Below are 16,935 nucleotides of genomic sequence, written 5' to 3'. Positions count from 1 at the left end.
GCCCTCTCCACACCCCTGTTCTCCTGGCAAACACTGAGAAGTCAACTAAGACACTACCACCTCCAGGAAGTCTCCTTTGATTTCCCTAGCAAACTCAGGGTCTCCCTCCTCTAAGGTGCTATCACAAGGGACTGCCAGGCCCAGCTCCTCTCTGAGTTGCAGCACTGGTACAGTCTAAACATGAAAGTCCTGGTGTTTCTTGGCCTTTGGTCCCATCCACAACCTGTACATCCTCCAGCCCAGGCTGTCCTCACCCCTTTCCCAGGAAGCATTGCCTGATCTTCCTCAGCAATTGCTTCTGCCTTGATGGCTTTGAATATCAGGCCTGGCAGTGCTCTTTATCTGCAGATGAGCAGCATTCAAAGTTGCCTTTTTTTGGCTGCGCGCAGTGGCTCATGCCTGTAATCCCAACACTTTGGAAGGCCGAGGCGGGCAGATCATCTGAGGTCAGGAGTTCGAGACCAGCCTGGCCAACATGGTGAAACCCTGTCTCTACTAAAAATACAAAAATTTGCCGGCTGGGCGCGGTGGCTCACGCCTGTAATCCCAGCACTTTGGGAGGCCGAGGCAGGTGGATCACGAGGTCAGGAGATCGAGACCATCCTGGCTAACACGGTGAAACCCTGTCTCTACTACAAATACAAAAAAATTAGCCGGGCGAGGTGGCGGGCGCCTGTAGTCCCAGCTACTCGGGAGGCTGAAGCAGGAGAATGGCGTGAACCCGGGGGCGGAGCCTGCAGTGAGCCGAGATCGCGCCACTGCACTCCAGCCTGGGCAACAGCGAGACTCCATCTCTAAAAAAAAAAAAAATTTGCCAAGTGTGGTGGCGGGCACCTGCAGTTCCAGCTACTTGGGAGGCTGAGGCAGGAGAATTGCTTGAACCTGGGAGGTGGAGGTTGCAGTGGGCTGAGATCATGTCACTGGACTCCAGCTTGGGTGACAGAGTAAGACTCTGCCTCAAAAAAAAAAGTTGCTTTTTTTTACTGTATTCATAGTAAGAAAGACATTTTTCATCATAATCCAGTACACATATCCATGAAAATATATGTAGCTAAAACAAAATGTATTTACTATGTGTAATATATTCTGATATTTTCTATTTGGGGCCACTTCTTTTTTAACTCTTTTAATGACACTGAAAACTAATCTCCCAACCCACTAATTGATCCCCACCCACCATTTGGAAAACTGCTGTAGCCAGTAGGGATGACTAAGGGCTCCCAGCAAGGGATCAACGTGATTAGAATAGAACGTTAGGACCCTGCCTCTCAAATGTTCTAAGGCGCAGGATCGTTTTGTAAATTTCCAATCTGTCACATACTTTACTATTTAAAAACACAATAAGAATGAATTATCTGAAGGTAAAATAACAAAGATATTTAAAAATGCAAGTCTAGATTCATTATAATTAGATTCAACAGACAGCGCGGGGTGCTAGGAGCATCATGTGCAAGAATGTTTGGGGAGGCCGGAGATGTGAGGCAGCTTTGCCAGCCTTAGGATGCCCACAAGCCCTTGACATGTAGCCACGCCAGCCCTGCCAATCTCCGTCCTGGAGCATTTGAACTTGCATCATCTGGGGGAGCTTTGCTGAGGAGAAAGGTGCCTCTGCGCAGTCTTTTGCCTTGTCAAGAGGGCCAGGCTGCCTAAATTCAACTCCTGACTCAGCCACTAACTGGCTGCAAGCTGTGGATAAATGACTTAATTCTTTCAAGCCTTGGTTTCCTCCTAGGATTGTCCTGGGAGATTATTCAAGCAATCCGTACCATGGGGCCTAGCCAGTACTGCACCTGGTTACACTCGACCCTCTTGCTTTCATGGCTGTGATTCGGTTGCTGTCTTCTAGGTTTTCTTTACCATTTTTTTTTTTTTTTTTGAGACGGAGTCTCGCACTGTCACCCAGGTTGGAGTGCAGTGGCGCGATCTCGGTTCACTGCAACCTCTGCCTCCCGGGTTCAAGAGATTCTCCTGCCTCAGCCTCCCCAGTCGCTGAGATTATAGGCGCCCACCACCACGCCTGGCTAATTTTTTGTATTTTTAGTAGACATGGAGTTTCACTATGTTGGTCAGGCTGGTCTCCAACTCCTGACCTCGTGATCCTCCTGCCTCAGCCTCCCAAAGTTATGGGATTACAGGTGTGAGCCACCATGCCCGGCCCTTTTTTTTTTTCAAGATGGAGTCTTGCTCTGTCGCCCAGGCTGGAGTGCAGTGGCGTGATCTCGGCTCACTGCAACGTCTGTCTCCCAGGTTCAAGTGATTCTCCTGCCTCAACCTCCCAAGTAGCTGGGATTACAGGCTCCCGCCACCATGCCCGGCTATTTTTTGTAATTTTAGTAGAGACGGGGTTTCACCGCGTTCACGGGACTGATCTGGAACTCCTGACCTCAGGTGATCTGCCTGCCTCAGCCTTCTAAAGTGCTGGGATTACAGGCGTGAGCCATTCGCCGGGCCTGCCGTCCTCTCGGTTTTCACGAGTGTTCTGCAGTCCTCCTTACTCTTCCTCGTCCTCCCTGGTCCCTTTTCTTGGCCCCACACTGACTACTCAGGCCAAACCTTCACCCTTCCTCACTTCTCCACCTCCTGCTTGCAGAAGATGGCTTGCGTCCTGCTTGGCAGAGAAATGGCGAGCTCTCACTCCACCCTACCCCAGGTTTTCTTCACTCCTACATCCCTTTTCAGGGACTCTGTGCCTGGCCAGGCTAATCCTTCCACCTGAGGCCCCTCCAACCTCCTCAGTAGCCTCTTTCCATCAGCCATTCCCACCCTCTTCTGGGAATCTTTCCAAAGAGTCAAATCTCTGGCCACTCCTCAGACTAAGGCAACCTGCCCAGTAGTATGCTGGTAGATGTTTAATTAACAATGAGCTCTCTGGGGAAAATGCATGCATATATACACATACATACATTTATGATAAATTTTATTGACATAAAGGATGGCTAATAATTTACAAATAATAAAAAATATATACTACTCTTTACTGTAAATTGCACATGGCCAGTTGGGTCTTACAGGATGCTTTCATTGATTTTTGCCAACCTGCTGAATCTATAGCCAGCCTACAGTTGTAACTGATAAATGAGTGTAGTTCCAACATCAATGTTAACTGATATTTTTATTTGTACCAACTAGCAAGAAAAAAGTGAAGCCAGAAAGACAGATGTTGGAACTTCACTTGTTGTTTTTTTTTTTTATAGAATGGGTTGCCCAGAACTTGGAGTGCAGTGGAATGATCATAGCTCACTGTAACCACAAACTCCTGGGCTCAAGAGATCCTCCTGACTCAGATAGTGCACACCACGCCCAGCTAACTTTTTTATTTTTTGTAGAGAACTGGTTTAGTTATGTTGCCCAGGCTGGTCTTGGACTCCTGGCCTCGAGCAATCCTCCCGCCTGGACCTCCCAAAGTGCTGGGATCACAGGCAAGAGCCACTGCACCTGGCCAGAACTTTACTTGTTTGTCAATGGTGTTAGCAATTTCTTTACTGAAGCAGAGAATAGTTTTTGAATACTGGAAGAATATTTCCTTCATTTTTCTGTGCCATTCACAATGCAATGGCCATTGGCAAAACATACATTTAAGTTTAATGTGCATTATTAGCATTTTCTCCATAACCTTCTTAAGTCTAGATAGTCAACCAAATAATGAATAAAGCCCTGATTTGTGGTGGTTGCTGCCCATTTCTGTGGTGTAAATATTCCCACTGTGGCTGATTTCAATCCACCAACATGATGTCACTGAATGCAGACTTGGGGAAAAAGCACAGTAACACAACATTATATAGTATTTCCACAGACGTAATAGATGTACATAATCTTAAAATAATAAAGAATAATAAAATATAAAATTATTGCCAGGCATGGTGGCTCATGCCTGTAATCCCAACACTTTGGGAGACCGAGGCGGGCAGATCACCTGACGTCAGGAGTTCGAGACCAGCCTGACCAACAAGGAGAAACCCTGTCTCTAATAACAATACAAAATTAGCCAGGCATGGTGGTGCATGCCTGTTTTCCCAGCTACTCAGGAGGCTGAGGCAGGAGAATCCCTTGGACCTGGGAGGCGGAGGTTGCAATGAGCTGAGATCGCGCCATTGCACTCCAGCCTGAGCAACAAGAGTGAAACTCCATCTCAAAAAAAAAAAAATTATTAGGAAGTGATGGTTTTTGAAAATTTATTATTTTTGCCTTAATATAATTCATTTAATTGTAAGTTTATATAATTTAATTTATAATTTAATTTTTCATAATAGCTGGGTTTAACCATTGGTTCATGAAATTCCTGAAGATTTAACAATCAGCTCATAGGAACTGGTATGATCTGAGCACACCTGGATCTGAACCCCAAGCCCAGCTCTTCCTTGAGCAGGGCCCTCAAAAGGCTCTCCAAAACCTGATGGCCCTGCCCAATGTATACTTTTCAGATCTATCAGCGAAACTGAACTCATTTTCTTTCTCTCCAGTCTGCTCCTCTGTGGGCTGCCATGTTGGTGGAGGGCTTCGCCATTCACCCTCGGGTGGCAGGAGTTGTGGATGAGAACTCTGGACAGGAAGAAGGCTGGGATCAGAGGATGGGGATTTTGGAATTGTTTAGAGCAGAGGTGAAATAGTTTTGGGTAATGACAATGTTGGGTAGGTGAAGAGTCCCTGGGCTGAGGAGGGCACAGAACCGTAAGGCTAGGCTGTTCCTGGAGGTCGGGGCATGGGCTGATGGCATGTTCACATTCCTGTTACATCTTCTGTCAACTAGCTTCCCTGCAACAAGCTGTGTCTGACAGTCCTCCAGAGCTCCTGAGGCAGGGGTCCCAGAGCCGACTGTGGGTCACACGCCTGACAGACTCCCACACCCATATTCCTCTGGGATTGCTCCAGGCTAAGGTTGGATTCTCAGGCAGGAGGAAGGAGGATCAGCCTTGGCCAGAGGCACAGAAAGCTGCAAAGCCCCCAGCCCCTCCCTTGAAGGGCAGAGCTCTTTTTGAGGACAGAGAAGGATCTGGAGGGGATGTGGAGGCAGGTGTTTAACAGAGGACTTGACTGTATCTGGGATTTCCATGGCAGTGATGCCTGGACGGAGGCCAGAGTGTCCTAGGTGAAGTGGGGGATTCTGAATGGAGCCCACAGACAGCAAGAGCCCAGCCTGCAACCCACCTTTCCTTTCACGTCACCTGACTCCCTGTCCGCACTGCTGCCCCTCGGCCTCCCTGCCGCTGCTGCTCCTCCCCCGAGAAGCTTCCCTGCCTCCTCCCATGTACTTCAGGGAACTGGTAAGTTTGGAAAGCACCCAGAATTACTTGAGGAAAAGACTGTAGCAAGTACAATTTGAATTTGCCAAGAGACTTTGCCACCAACTTCACTCGCCTAGAGAGAGAGGCCAAGTCTGTGGGTTTCTCCCTGTGGTTCTGTGGCTTCACCGGGAAAATGTGGGCCTTGCTGAGCTATGGAGGGGAAAGGAGTGGAGCGTGAAGGAAGCAGGAGGCAGAAGCTCCTCACAGTGCCCAGCGCGCAGTAGGGGCCGAGATGATGTGCTGAATGATGGGCCTCATGGCCATGTGAAGTGGCCAGGCAGAGCTGCTTGTTTAATGTCTCCTACTCTTTCCCCCATGGTCAGTGAATTTGCTTTCGGTTTTGAATTTGCTTTGGCTGAACCAGGGACGATTTCTACATGGCCTTGAGGCCACAGGCATATGTAGGCAACTGCACACCTCAGGGTGCAAGGGGTTACACCTGTTCCTTGCTCAAAAGTCATGGGAAGTTGCTAAACAGACCAAAAGAAGAACCAGCACACTTACTGCTCTCCGTCCTCCCCTTCCCCACCCCACCCCCAGCTGTTAGCTCACAGAGGGTCAAAACAGGCAAGATAAAATCTGTCCAACTCACAGCTTCAAAGGAACACAAGTTAGACATGTGACCCAACCGCACCCAGCATTGTCCCTCCCAGGTGCATGGCCCTGGAAGGCCCAACCCTCCGGCCACGTGGTCCATGTAGAGGCCAGGTGGGCAAAGGCTTCCGTTCCAGACCCGGTGCTGCCCTCCCATGAGATCCCAATCTGATTTTGGTCTTCTTGTAGTTCTCCTTGGAAGCCAGGCCCAGCCCCACACTGCCTCCTCCTCACGCTCACCTGGCTCCCTCCAATCCGATCTGGGGCAGGAGGCGATGCGGACCGCAACCTCGACCCTGAGGGCCCAGAGTCAGTGCTGGAGCCACCTACCAGGAGTCACTTCCATAGCCCTTGATGCTGAATGAGAGCCCTCGGGTTCTTGGATAGCAGAGAACACAACCCAGACATGGCTCTGGATATGAAACAAATCCTTTCTGAACCTGACACCAGACTTTTCCCCAGAGATGATTTTTTAAAATTATTTTTTGAATGCTTTCCAGATTTGACTGAATGAATGAATGGGTGACAATGACCCTAAGTCATAAGCCTTCAAGGCCTCTACACTTGTGGGTTAAGAAAGCCCTTTCTCAGCCTGGCATGGCTGGCCCCCTCCCTTTCCCCCTCCAGGCACAGAGTGTCCTGGTAAGGTATGATGGCACAATACGGCCTCTCCACGCCTTATTTCCACCATCTCCTGTCACTGTGCCCCCATCAAAACACACACAGAGAGAGTCCCAAATCAGACCAACCTAAAGGAACAGAGTGCCCCTGACAAAACACACACACTCATACACTGAGGAGACACAAATTGGGCAAAAATGGGACAGGCAAGGTGACTCATGCCTGTAATTCCAGCACTTTGGGAAGCTGCGGCAGGTGGATCGCCTGAGGTCAGGAGTTCGAGACCAGCCTGGCCAACATGGTGAAACCCCATCTCTACTAAAAATACAAAACTTAGCCAGGCGTGGTGGCGCGCACCTGTAGTCCCAGCTACTTGGAAGGCTGAGGCAGGAGAATCACTTGAACACGGGAGGAGGAGGTTGCACCACTGCACTCCAGCCTGGGCTACAGAGCGAGACTCTGTAAAAAAATAAAAAATAAAAAGGAAAAAAAATTGGGTGAAAGTGTAGAAATTCAATTTTACTGAACTTTTTAAAAAAATTATGGGAATTCCCAGTGTCTCAAAAGAAAATGACAACCTCCAGACAAGCACATTTAAGTAAACAACATAAAGGCACTGGCAGCCACTGTGGGTGGGAAGTCACCGGCAATGGGAGCCCTGCCCCCTCAGGGTTCCGTCATTGTTTTGCAGGTGCGATTCCTGCTTCCCCCACCATTCTGTAAGTTGTGTAAGATGCTGTCGAAAGAGCACGGGGCTGAAAGGCAGGAACCTCATGTTCCAAACCCAAGACTGGCCCGGTATCTGCGTGACCTTGGGCGAGGTCCTCTGCATCTCTGAACTATCGTGTCTCCATCTGTAAAATGAAGGTTGACCTTCCTGGATAATTTTGTCTTGGGTTTCTACTGTACTCTCACTCCACCTGGCCCATTACCACCTAGGAGGGGCCTAATAAATACAAATGAAAAGAAGTGGCCCCAAATGATCTTTTAGTCAATATAACCCCAATTCTGGTTTCAGCTAAGATTTGGATACAGAAAGTACCATTTCCCCACTAGTTCAATGGGAAAGTTGGGTGGAACGCATCTTTGGAGGGTCACAAAGTGGAAATTAGTAACTCCAGAGGGGGGAGTGAAGAAAAGGAGGTGACAAAGTAGCCAGTGGGACCTGTTGGTGTCACCCTGAGTTGTGTCATTCCAGGCTGTCTGGCCTGTCCTCTAGGTCATGAGCCCCAGAAGTGGGTCCATGCCCTTGGGTGGTGAATGACAAGTGTGGGTATGGATCCCCTAGACACTAAATTCAAACTCAGACATCCCCTACCCTGCCCCAGCCCATAAAGGAAGCAGGCTGGGGCCCTATGGGCTTCCTTTGCACAAATGCAACTGGCCAGGTGCCTGTTTCTGGCTACAACCCTCTGCAGGGCGGGTGTGCTGGCAGTCTTGGGGCTTAAGGCCAGGAAGTGATCCCAGCATTCTGAGAAAGGCTTGCTCCAACCCCCAGAGAAGCCTCTTCCCCAGGGGGCTCTGTACTCTCCCAACACTCTTTCCACCCCTCCAAGCCTCCAGGGGAGTCTCCTTGGGGAAAGTTTTCCCAGGCTGGTTCTGAGCGTGGTCACACACTCATCCCTGGATAGTTGCCCCACAGAAGGGACACAACCCGGAGGGCCAGGGAGCTCAGTCTGAGAATGGGACCAGCACTGCCTCACCCACTAGGCCACCTTAGGAAAACAACTTTGGGCCCCATTTTCCCCTTCACAAAATGAAAACGACAGGCCCAGCCCATCAAGCAGTTATGCGGATTAAAGGAGATAACGCATAACAGCCTTAGGCCAAACCCAGAGCTACCTCCCATTCACCCTGATGATTACGCAGAGCTACAAAAGCCCTCAAAGATTACACCAACGACAGGCCACAGCAAGGCATGACAAGGTTAAGAAAGCCCTCTCCCAGCCTGACACGGGTGAGGGTGTCCTGGTGAGGCAGTGACTGGGAAAGGCCCCAAACACCGGAAGCAAACCTCGCGCCCTCCAAAGTGGTAGCAGCCCGTGGACAGGAGAGCCGGGCTGCCTCAGAGGTCATGGAACCCTCCCCTTCATTGCACAACTGAGGAAACTCCCAGATGATGGGTGACTTGTCAGAGGCCACACGGCAGGTCTGTGCCATTTGGACAAGAGGCCATATCTTCATATTTCTTCTCTGTGTGGCCAGATTATTTCCTTAGATACTCATGTGTGTTTCAATGGTTGCATTTTCCTCCTCCTCCCATTCCAAGAAGGTCTTGGACCTGTCCTCTTTTGGGTGTCCCTGTTGCAGGGGATGTGTTTTTTGTTTGTTTTTGTTTTTTTGAGACAAAGTCTCATTCTGTCACTAGGCTGGAGTGCAGTGGTGCGATCTCAGCTCACCGCAACCTCCACCTCCTGGATTCAAGCGATTCTTCTGCCTCAGCCTCCTGAGTAGCTGGGACTACAGGTGCATGCCACCACACCCAGCTAATTTTTGTATTTTTAGTAGAGATGGGGTTTCACCATGTTGGCCAGGATGGTCTCAATCTCCTGACCTCATGATCCACCCACCTCGGCCTCCCAAAGTGCTGGGATTATAGGTGTGAGCCACCACGCCCGGCCAGGGACGTTTGAGTTTCAGGACCAGGCAGAAGCCACCCCAGGCCCTTCTCTCCTTTGCCTCTTTGTTTCAGTGTCTGGGCTCCTTGTAGTCTCTGAGGGAAGAGTCTTGGGAGAAAATGAGAACAGAGAGGGGAGGAGGAACTGGGGAGTGGGAAGAGGGCAGAGGCCTGTACTATGTCCCTCTGGGAGGGGCAGGACACAGAGGTGGGGAGGCCAGCCCTGGACATGGGACCCCCCTCAAACTGGGCATAAAGGCCCCCAAAATGGCCTGGGGGCAGAGTCTCAGCCTCATGAGGCCCTTGAGAGTGACAGGCCCCTTGCCTGTCCACATTTCTGGGCAACCTCCTGGATTCTTAGGTGACCCTCACTGGATGGGGCCTAAAAATGACCAAGATGAAGTTTCCTCCTCCTCAGGCATCATGGGAGCTCAGAGTTGGAGCTGAGTTGATTTCAGGAGCGTTTCCTGCCACCTGGGTTGGTGGACTGAGCTCCACGCTCTCCATATGAGGCATTGCTCAGTCCCCTTCACCACATTGCTCTCTACAACACCATCATCCACTTGTAGGATGCTTTACACAGTGACTTCACAATCATCTCCTAGTACCTGAACAGGCCTAAATTGTGCCCATTTAATGGGTGAAAAAACTAGGGCTCAGAAAATAGAATGAGATTTCCCCCTGCCGCTGGCCTGCCCCAGAGAGCAGGGAGCCTCATTGTCGCTGGGTTCCACAGCCCTGGGCAGGCTTCCAAGGGAGAAACCAAGTCTGTACAGGGAGCACGTGGGCAGCCTGCCCTCCCCCATGGCCCCTTCAGTGACTTAGTAGGATGCAGCACCAGTCACAGCTTCTAGATGCTCACCTGACTCTGGCTGTGTGTCACCTTGAGTGGAAGCTAAAGATCTAAACACTGACAAAAATTCCTGCAGGTGATTGAGAAATCAAAAACAAAGAAAAGCAACTGGCCACCAAACAGATGAAAAAATCCGTAAACTCATTAGCAATGAATTAATGCCCACTAAAGCCACATTGTTATTATTGCTGTTTCTCTTTTAAGTTGGCAAAGTCTTTTTCTCATTCCCTGCAATGCTATTTGTGGGAATATAAATTTATATGATTTTCAAGTGTACATACACACACATACATACAAATGTGTATGTATGTGTATATTTATCTAAGAAGTCTAACAAATATTCACACCCTAAATACAACATGGTATCCTGGAATGTATCCCAGAACAGTAAAGGACATTCATGGAAAAATGATGAAATCCCAAAATATCTGGAGTTTACTTAACAGTATCATACCAATGCTAGTTTATTAGTTTTGGCAAATGTACCCTGGTTAGGTAAGATAGGAACGTTAGAGGAAGCTGGATAAAAGATATATGGGAACTCTCTCTACTATCTTTTCAACTTTCTATAAATCTAAAATTATTTTATTTATTTATTTATTTATTTACTTATTTATTTTGAGACAGAGTTTCGCTCTTGTCGCCCAGGATGGAGTACAATGGAGAGATCTCAGCTCACTGCAATCTCCCCCTCCTGGATTCAAGTGATTTTCCAGCCTCAGACTCCCGAGTAGCTGGGATTACAGGCACCTGCCACCACGCCCGGCTAATTTTTGTATTTTTGGTAGAGATGAGGTTTCTCCATTTTGGCCAGGCTGGTCTCAAACTCATGACTTCAGATGATCTGCCCACCTTGGCCTCCCAGAGTGCTGGGATTACAGGCGTGAGCCACTGCGTCTGGCCTAAAATTATTTTAAAATAAAAGGTCTTTTTTAAAGCTCACATTCTTTTACCCAGAATTTCACTTCTAAGATTTTATCTAAACTTATCAGAGAAATAGATGGACATCCTTTACTTGCAAGGATATTGCACCACTTGTGATAATTACAAAAAAGTATGAAAATTATCTATATGTCCAAGAACAGTAAGTAGATTAAATAAATTATGCTGCATCCAATGATGATAGAAAGTGGCCAGAAAGTATTACATTATAATATTTATTGACGTGGAAAATGCTTACAATAGAAGGTTAAGTGAAATAATTAGGACACAAAACTAGATACACTTTAAGCTCAATAAAATTTTTTAAACTATGTACCATATACCAAGAGTAGTTACAAATGGATCATATAATTAGAGTGAATCATAGTTTCTTCTAAATGCATTTATAAATTTTTACACAAAGAAATATGTTTATAATCAGGAGAAAAGGTTTTCTTTGTTGTTGTTGTTTGTTTGTTTTGGGATGGAGTCTTACTCTGTTACCCAGGCTGGAGTGCAGTAGCGCGATCTCGGCTCACTGCAACCTCCGCCTCCCGGGTTCGAGCAATTATCCTGCCTCAGCCTCCTGGGTAGCTGGGTTTACAGGCACATGCCACAATGCTCAGCTAATTTTTTTGTATTTTTAGTAGAGATGAGGTTTCACCATGTTGGCCAGGCTGGTCCTGAACTCATGACCTCAAGTGATCCGCCTGCCTTGGCCTCCCAAAGTGCTGGGATTATAGGCATGAGCCACCGCGCTCGGCTATTTTCTCTACTTTTAAATGATGCACAGGTTGGTAGAGCCCAGTTGCCTGTACCCCCAGAGCCAGGTCTATGTCGGCAGAGCAGGTGGCCATCTGCATGATGGAAGGGGCCCTGAGGAAGTGATCCTAACTGCAAATCTCTCCCTACGGGCTCCTTCCTCTCTCCCTCCCTCTCATCTATCCATCCATCCATCCATCCATCCATCCATCCATCCATCCATCCTTCCATCCATCAGGCACAAGAGCTGCAATGCTCAGGAGGCCTTACAACAAGGATCTACTCTTCAGAGCTACCCTTTGAAGTGGATGCTCTGTGATTAAATCTCTTCTATTAAGGCTAGGCATGGTGGCTCATGCCTATAGAGGATCATTTGAGCCCATGAGTTCGAGACCAGCCTGGGCAAGAGAGAGAGAGACCTCATCCCTACTAAAAAAAAAAAAAAAATAGCAGGGCCTCTTGGCACATGCCTGTAGACCCAGCTACTTGGGAGGCTGAGGTGGGAGGATCACTCAAGCCCAGAAGTTCAAAGCTGGAATGAGCTGTGATCCTGCCACTGCACTCCAGCCTGGGTGACAGAGCAAAACCCTGTCTCAAAAAATAAGTTTTCTAAGATTTTTAAATTGACCACCTATGTGGGAATTAATTGATCAGAGCTTTCTGGCCATATGGGTAGCTGAAAGGGGAGGAGGCACAGGAGGTACCAGCTGTACTAAAGAAAAAATAAAGGGAGAGGTTGGCGGCAAGTGGTGCCTCATGGGACAGACGCACCTGGGTGAGGACAGGAGGACACTGGGCACTAGGAGTCGTCAAGCAGAGCAGGGAAGACAGAGTCATGCAGGCTGGGCAGTCCCGGGGGCTGCTTCCCCCCTTCTCAGGCCTGCAGCTGGTCACCACAAAACCTTAGGCCTCTGAAGTGTGGCCCCTCAGACCTGGAAGCCCTTTAAGATGCCCTGAGCAGATGGCATCGCTGCATCAGAACCCTGGAGCAGAAAGGGCTAGCAAGGCTGGCAGATGGGCCCCTCCCCTCACCCTGTGGGGGCCTCTGGAACCCTGAGTATTTATTTATTTTTTTGAGATGGAGTCTTGCCCTGTCACCCAGGCTGGAGTGCAGTGGTGTGATCTTGGCTCACTGCAACCTCCATCTCCAGCATTCAAGTGATTCTCCTGCTCCAGCCTCCCGAGTAGCTGGGATTACAGGTGTGTGCCACCACGCCCGGCTAATTTTTGTATCTTTAGTAGAGACAGGGTTTCACCATGTTGGCCAGGTCGGTCTCGAACTTCCGAGCTCAGGCAATCCGCCCACCATGGCCTCCCAAAGTGCTGGGATTCCAGGCGTGAGCCACCATGCCTGGCTGGAACCCTGAGTATTTCTGTCTTCTTCTCATTGGAGCGTCTTGTACTGGATGCTCAAGTTCTAGTGGCCTCCCCATGAACACATTTTTGCAGGATTTGGCCAAGAGCGAAGTAAAAAGAAGAGCTGGTTTTGAAAAGGCAGAAGTAGGAAGAAGCAAATGGGGATTTCAGCACTGGCCTGAGTTCTGTTCCCTAGGGCATAGGGAATTCTGTGAAGAGCAGGTGAGGATTTGGCCTGGGACTCTCAGGGAGGGACCAGAAGGCAGGAGGCCTCAGAGCAGGGCAGCCCTTTGGGCAAAGCTGCCACCTCCTGCTCGGGCCCAGCTAGGCTGAGCTGGGCTGGGCTGGATGTGGCAGGCAGGGAGATGGTGTGTTGAAATTAAAATTGGTGGAGGAATCTGAGGAATGGGGGAAGGTAGGGGAGCAGTAATTACACAGTTCTGTGAATGAGGGCTGACCTGGAGGGCCTAAGCGGGCACTGGTGTGGAGGTGGGAAGGTGAGGGATTCTCATGTGCGGTGGTCAACAGTTCTGCTTGTCCAGCAACTTCTGCTTCCCTTATTCTGGACAGCACCTCACTTTTCTGAGGGGGAACTACTTCTCCCCCAGTTCCATCATGGTCCTGGTGGGGCTGTCAGCACAGGATCCAAGCCAGCCAGTAAGACTGTCTGAGAGATTTGAATCTGGAGGTCACACAAGGAGACTAGCACTGCCTCTGCCCAGAAGCAGTCTTCCTATTCCTGAAACCCCAGTCCCTCCTTTCCCAGCCTTCCTGAGGTCTTGGGATTCAACCCTTTCTTCAACTCTATGAACGAGGAGGTTTTATTTTTATTTGAGACAGAGTCTCACTCTGTTGCCCAGGCTGGAGTGCAGTGGTGCAATCTCAGCTCACTGAAACTTCCACCTCCCAGGTTTAAGCAATTCTCCTGCCTTAGCCTCCCAAGTAGCTGGGATTACAGGGGTGCACCACCACACCCAGCTAATTTTTGTATTTTTAGTAGAGACGAGGTTTCACCATGTTAGCCAGGCTGGTCTCAAATTCCTGACCTCAGGTGATCCACCTGCCTCAGCCTCCCAAAGTGCTGGGATTACAGGTGTGAGCCACCGCACCCAGCCAGAAGTTTTTAAATAAATGCTCTTTTTGGCTTAAGTTCATTAAATCCAAACTGATACCTCATGCAAAACCTGAGCTATGGTAATAATAATCCCCATTATTTACAGCATGAATACACTTGAGTTCTACCATGTGCTGAGAACAGTGTGGGACACATCACATACATTAATCTAATCTAATTCTCGTTTTACAGATGCAGAAACTAGGACATAGAGATAGAGACCATGTCTATAGATCCACACTTAAAAGAGATAGAAAGGGGATTCAGGTCCAGCTTTTTTTTTTTTTTTTTGAGACAGAGTCTTGCTCTGTCACCCAGGCTGGAGTGCAATATTGCGATCTCCGCTCCCTGCAACCTCTACCTCCCAGGTTCAAGCGATTCTCCTGCCTCAGCCTACCGAGTAGCTGGGATTGCAGCCGCCTGGCACCACGCCCAGCTAATTTTTTTGTATCTTTAGTAGAGATGGGTTTTCACCATGTTGGACAGGCTGGTCTCAAACGCCTGTCAGGGCCAGCTTTTTTTTTTTTTTTGAGTCAGAGTCTCGCTCTGTCGCCGAGGCTAGAGGGCAGTGGCGCAATCTCGGCTCACTGCAAGCTCTGCCTCCCGGGTTCACGCCATTCTCCTGCCTCAGCCTCCCGAGTAGCTGGGACTACAGGCACCCACCACCACGCCCAGCTAATTTTTTGTATTTTTAGTAGAGACGGGGTTTCACTGTGTTAGCCAGGATGGTCTCGATCTCCTGATCTTGTGATCTGCCCACCTCGGCCTCCCAAAGTGCTGGGATTACGGGCGTGAGCCACGGCGCCCAGCCCAGGTCCAGCTTTATCTGGCTTCCAAACCTACGCTCTTTTCTTTGCTCTTCCCTCTCTTCCTTCCTTCCTTCTCTCCTTCCCTTCTTTCCTTCCTTCCCTTTTTTCTCTTTCTTTTGGAATCAGACCTCAGGGACAGATTGCTGAGTTAGCCACACTCCTCATTTCCTGGCACCTGATCGCCACTGGTTCATGCGAAGTCCTTCCCTTGTTTCATGACGCACATTCTTCCCATCTCACTAAATCCCCTTCCCATGGCCCCATGATCATGGCTCACATGTGATGGGCCCTGGCCTTTCACCAACAGTCACTCCAGATACTTGGTTGAGTCAAGCCTTTGGGTTTCTTTGTGTCCTTGGGGATCAAAATCCACTTAGACTTAGGAAACTTTTCAGCAGTTCCATCCATTGGCCAACCCATCAGCCCTGTTATGGGCTCAGCTCTGGGCTGGGCTGAGATACAGAACTAGTAAGAAAGGGAAACTTCAAGAAGTTTAAAATTCCTTCCATTCAACAAATGCATATGGGGCACTGACTTCCTGTGCAGGTCCAGGATAGAAAGATGAATACAACTTTCTGGTGCCTGAGAGCCATGAGCAATTAAGCAATTATTACCTTGGGTCACAGACTGCTGTAGACGAGGTGGTGGAGAGCTCAGACATGGAACCCAGCCCTGGACATGAAGCAGATGGCAGTGTTAGCCGCAGAAATCACGAAGAACCACACACCTACGTAAGCACAACCGTTTCTGCTCACCTGTCTTGGCATTGTGCAATCACAGTTGGCAAGACGGCTCATCAAATTTGGAGGGGAAGTTTGGAATGGCCAGACTTAAAACTTAGACTATGTGGCAAGCAGTAATAAAAACTCACTGTCGGGACAGGGGGAATACCTCAGAGAAGGAAGCAGTCATCCTTGACTTATGGAGACTCAGAGCAGGGGGCCTGTCAGACCGTCGAGTGGGACACAGATGTCCCCATCCATATATGCCTGCCCATGAACAAGTAAGCAAGGCGTCTAATATGAATCCCAATCAAAAGACACAAGTGCAGAAAGCTCTGCCCTCAGGTAGATTCATAGCTGAGCCTGCTTCCTGCATGGGCAACTCTATCTACATGAGGCCCAGGACACATGGCAGTGGGTGGTTTAGCTAACGGGGAATGGTCCTCCCCAGCAACCCCTCTGCTTAGCAGCTGAGAAGGCAGCAGTGAGCACTCCCCTCTCTCAGAGAGACACAAGTGTGCCCAGAATGGAATCTGCTCATGAGGGGCTGCCCTCTGGGGTAGGTCAAGGCCTACCAAACCAGCACATCCACGTGGGAACACCTACGAAGGCTCTATAACTCAGGTCTGTGTCCCCAGCCCAGCAGTGCTGAGCAGGAGGGAGCCCACACTGGAAGTGGGATGACAACTTCCCAGACCCTCGTCCATGCAGCAGACCACAGGCGCTGCCCTGGGTTCTGATAGCAGTACCAGCTCCTCTTCGGGACCTGGGGACCCTTTAATCCAGATGGTGGGGGACAAGAGAACCATGAGACCCCTTTCTAGGGGGCCCTAACTGCTGCCCTGCTGGGCCAGGTGTCACCTTGCTGTGTCTGCTTTGATCACACCCATTGGGACACCATTTGGGGTTCCAGCTGTGCACACCTCTCACTGTGAGCCAGGAGAGTGGGAAAGGATTGGGAGGTCACTTAGCGGGCAGACTCTCAGCCTGCTCTGGCTGGAGCTGAAGAGGCGTCCTGTCGCACAGTACGCAACACATACTATGCAATGCTGTCCACCCCAGCCTTGCCTTGTGGGGTCTGGGGCCTGGCAGAGAGGGGGCTTAGAACTGTGGAGAAAGCCCTGCAGAGGATGTGCACCTTCCTCTGGGCTTTGAGAGATGAGCCACCTTGGGTTAGGAAGGAGGAGTAGGAATGCTTCTCCCGGAAAAGGGATCAGGGAACAGCCGGAACGAAGATGCAGGGGTGGGAATGGGTGAGAAGTCTGGCCTGAGTGAGGGGAAGGC

This window comes from Gorilla gorilla, chromosome 12 (genome assembly GCF_029281585.2).
Source record: "Gorilla gorilla gorilla isolate KB3781 chromosome 12, NHGRI_mGorGor1-v2.1_pri, whole genome shotgun sequence".
In the NCBI taxonomy this organism is placed as follows: domain Eukaryota; kingdom Metazoa; phylum Chordata; class Mammalia; order Primates; family Hominidae; genus Gorilla; species Gorilla gorilla.
The sequence above is the reverse complement of the archived record's forward strand: the minus strand, read 5'-3'. Positions refer to the sequence as shown.